The sequence below is a fragment of the Anabrus simplex genome, chromosome X (genome assembly GCF_040414725.1).
Source record: "Anabrus simplex isolate iqAnaSimp1 chromosome X, ASM4041472v1, whole genome shotgun sequence".
Lineage (NCBI taxonomy): Eukaryota > Metazoa > Arthropoda > Insecta > Orthoptera > Tettigoniidae > Anabrus > Anabrus simplex.
The window spans coordinates 140471132-140475004 of NC_090279.1; the positions used below are offsets into that span (position 1 = coordinate 140471132).

The window sequence follows — 3873 nt, forward strand, 5'->3', positions numbered from 1 at the left end:
GCGAGTGAATTGGATTCCCTGAACTGAAAGGCAAGATAGAGACACATAACCTGAAATGGTACAGACAAATGATGAGAATGGAAGAGGATAGAGTTCCACAGTAAGTATTTACAGAGAAAGTCATAGGAGAAAGACATCGGGGAATGCCCAGAAAGGGATGAATGGCTACGTAAGGAGAGTACAGAAAAGAGTGGAGTAAAAGTAGGGAAAAAAAATTCAAGGAAGGAAAGGAGTGGTGGAGAGGGAAAAACTGAGGAGGTTCTTGATTCACATTTCTACCCAGAAGACCAGAAATGGAAAATGAAGAAAATTCGGTTGAAATAAAGACAAAAATGTATACAATACTGCTATCAGCTCATTTCATTTAACAATGCCACCAACTTTTACTTAAGTGCCTTTTCTTTATTTTTCTATGCATGTCTTGTCTAATGACACAACCGAGTGGTGTTTACCAGAGTGCTCCTTGTAGGGAGTTCCATGTCAAATGAGTGGTTTAAATCGAAACAGACTTTCAACGTATTAAGTCGTGTTACGTACATATAGTACGTGTTGAAGAGATGTTAAGTACAGAACACAAATGGCCAGCCGGACACCAGTGGGATCCGAACCCACAACCTCCCGATTTCGCGTCGGTTGCTCTACCAATTGAGCTATGGTGGCCTAGGCCATCTTTGTTCTGTTTGAAAGGATCTGAGCTACAGGTCTGGAGGTTGTGGATTCAGATCCCACTGGTGTCCGGCTGGCCATTTTTGTTCTGTACTTAACATCTCTTCAACACGTACTATATGTACGTAACACGACCTAATATGTTGAAAGTCTGTTTCGATTACAATGCGGTCATGAAAATTCAATATTCATTGAGTGGTTTAAATGTTTAGCAGTTTTTATTATTCCCCAGGTGGCACAAAAATTGTCTATGTTGAATACCTCGAGTAGTGCCTCAGAGAGTTAATTTCACACAATAGCTGTATTCGCTAGTCACATTGTTATATTTTACTGTAAATGTAAACATACTGCACTAACAATGAATACTAAAATTTCTCCTACAGTTAATACAAGCTTCATTCCTGTGGCTAATTGAGTTGATTCTTATGCATTGCCAGGGAACAGATTTCTATGTAAACACATACCTATTCAGGTAACTATGATCAATTGGATTTTGTATATTTCACCGGAGGGGACAATACTGAAGAGTGCCGTGTTTACTTGTTCTGGCCATCACAGGTTATTCTAATAATATGCTACTGAATGTACTTTCAAGCAACTACCTTTTACAGTTTCAACAGCCAGAATTTATTCCTGAAGATTGCTAGCAGTTAAATGTTGCACTAACAACTCCAAGGGAAAGGGATAACATTAGGTATGCAGCAGAATTAATTAACGTTAATTAATCATAAAATGGGGATACCACAGTAACGCTTTTCAGGACTGCAGATCCTAGGATTCGACCCCATGCAAACTCACCATCACTCACCCCTGAAAATCCTGTACACACCAATAAATCAGAGAGGAAGCCAACTGTTACCAAAATCATCATGAATAAATACCAGATATAGCTGCTGTGGGGTAATGATGTGATACCGAAGAATCTCCATAACAACACTGATATAACAAGATACAGATATCCTAAATGGAAACCTCTCAAGATTTTGAACCCTACTACCATATGTCGCGGCATACAGAGTAAAGAACAACTCAACATTCACAGCATCACTATAAAATTGCACACAAAGGTAAGCAACATAGCAAAATATTAATTAAAGTTACACACTACATATTGCAATTTCTTTAAGCCATGCATGTCTCAGTGCAAGCAAAATTAAGGTGAAACCGCGAATGGCTCATTAAATCAGTTATGGTTCCTTAGATCATACCACTTTACTTGGATAACTGTGGTAATTCTAGAGTTAATACATGCAAACAGAGTCCCGACCAGAAGTGGAAGGGACGCTTTTATTAGATCAAAATCAATTGGTCGGCTCGTCCTGTCCGTTTGTCTTGGTGACTCTGAATAACTTTGGGCTGATCGCACGGTCCTCGTACCGGCGACGCATCTTCGGGCTGACATGCTCCACGAGGCTGCTCTCCGGGAGGAGAGTTGTGCTGGCCGAGCAAGTATAGCTTCCGTCGTCGGCAACGTGATCGGCTGATATGCTGCAAATCCTCATTCCACTAAATTTAGACATACAATATATTGCCACTACCAGAGTGCAAAATCTGAAGAAGTGGTGGTGGTGGGGGGGAGAAGGAACATAGGGCTTAACTACTAATTTTTTCGGGCAGTACCTGGTGGGGGGTTAAAATTCTGCTGTATTTTAATTACCCTCTCCACCCAGAAAAACGTATATTTGAGATCTTTTTGTTCGAATTTTGCTGTTATAACGGGAATGATAAACATTAGAACGTTATTCCAATCAGCTGAGAGGTTTATGAGAGACTCACTATCTTAAGAAAGGCCAGATGAGGTGCGAGTTTCCATGGTTTAATTGCTTTTTTCATGGAATTTTCCTCTACCAGGAATATGTGTTGACTGAAAAAATTTGTCAGTGTATACCCTGCTCAAGCAAATATTGTCCTATTGATACCTATAGGAAACACACCCACTTCAAGAAGTAGAGGAGTGGTGTAAACTCGAGCTACTTATAGCAATGACAAGGGAGGATCGACTTGCCAGCGTGAAACGTCAACAATAGGCTGCAGGTGCGGAGATACCACTGCTGCATTGTTTAATTGCTCAAGGTCCGGCAGTCATTTGCATAATTTCTGATGTTTTTATGAATATATGTCCAGTAAAAATCATTAATTTGAGTAATAAATTATGGGTTCTATATTTTCCTGTTTATTTTATAATGAAAGGAACCCCCCGGGCAATTTTAGTGGGGTGGGGGGACCTCTGAGATAAAATCATCGATGGGGGAGACACCCTTCCCTTCCCTTCCCCTACCCACCACCACACCCTGGCTACTAAATACACACAACTTGCAGGCACTTGCAAAGCAAAGGCTGGGAGTTTTCTATAAAGCAAGCGTATTCATTTTTCATGCTTAATTAAAATAAAGTTTAAGAAAATTTATAACATTAAATATTAAAAATATGTAGAATGCTGAAACTGAGAAAGATTAGTATTAACTTCTAATATTCTCAACTGTGATATATACATTTAGCAAAATTGAATTATTGAACTTGAACATTACCGACAGTATGTTAGAGGTTGTGGACACAGTGTAAAATGAAAGAAATCACTATCCCTCAATGAAGAAAATCCGTAACTCACTTAACGTAATAAGCTGTAGAATAGGCTAATACGCGCCTTATACAACAAAATACCAGCCACTTCGATACAAAACCAGGTATTTGAATGTTGCTTAATCACTTACACAAACTCTTGAAGAACAAATTTGATTTGTAACAGTCAGTAAAACAGGCTGAATTTAAGAAAGGATGTATTACTAGTGACGACTGCAGAGTATGCGACACTTCCTCTTCTTCACTTGAAATGTGAATGGGCTAGTTATATCACCCAGTTCCAATAACTGTAATAAATCATACTGTAACACTCATATACAGCAAAATACACAATTGTGGGAAGAGTTGTAGTTTAACGTATCCGTAATGTCTACAACTGTAGTATGGGACAATTACTGGAAAGAGCACTGGCAACAAAGAGAATGAGTAAGAGATGACTTTCAACGTTATTTTTCACTTCTGTACGCAACGGCTGCGCAAAGATCGCCAGGAATTGCACACTAGCGCCTCTAGTGTAAACAGGGCTGAACTAAAATTACCGGGCGGGTGATTTAAATCGTAGAGCGCGCGGAGGGTCCCCAGGTTCTCGTCCCCCCTCCACTCTTAAATATTATATTCAATATATTT

General features: G+C 39.5%; 1 non-coding gene across 1 annotated transcript; it reads right to left on the bottom strand.

Annotated features, from left to right (window-relative positions):
* Nucleotides 1-583: 583 nt before the first annotated feature.
* Nucleotides 584-660, bottom strand: TRNAS-CGA (transfer RNA serine (anticodon CGA)). The gene has a single exon. It is a non-coding gene; the product is annotated as a tRNA-Ser (tRNA).
* Nucleotides 661-3873: the final 3213 nt, after the last annotated feature.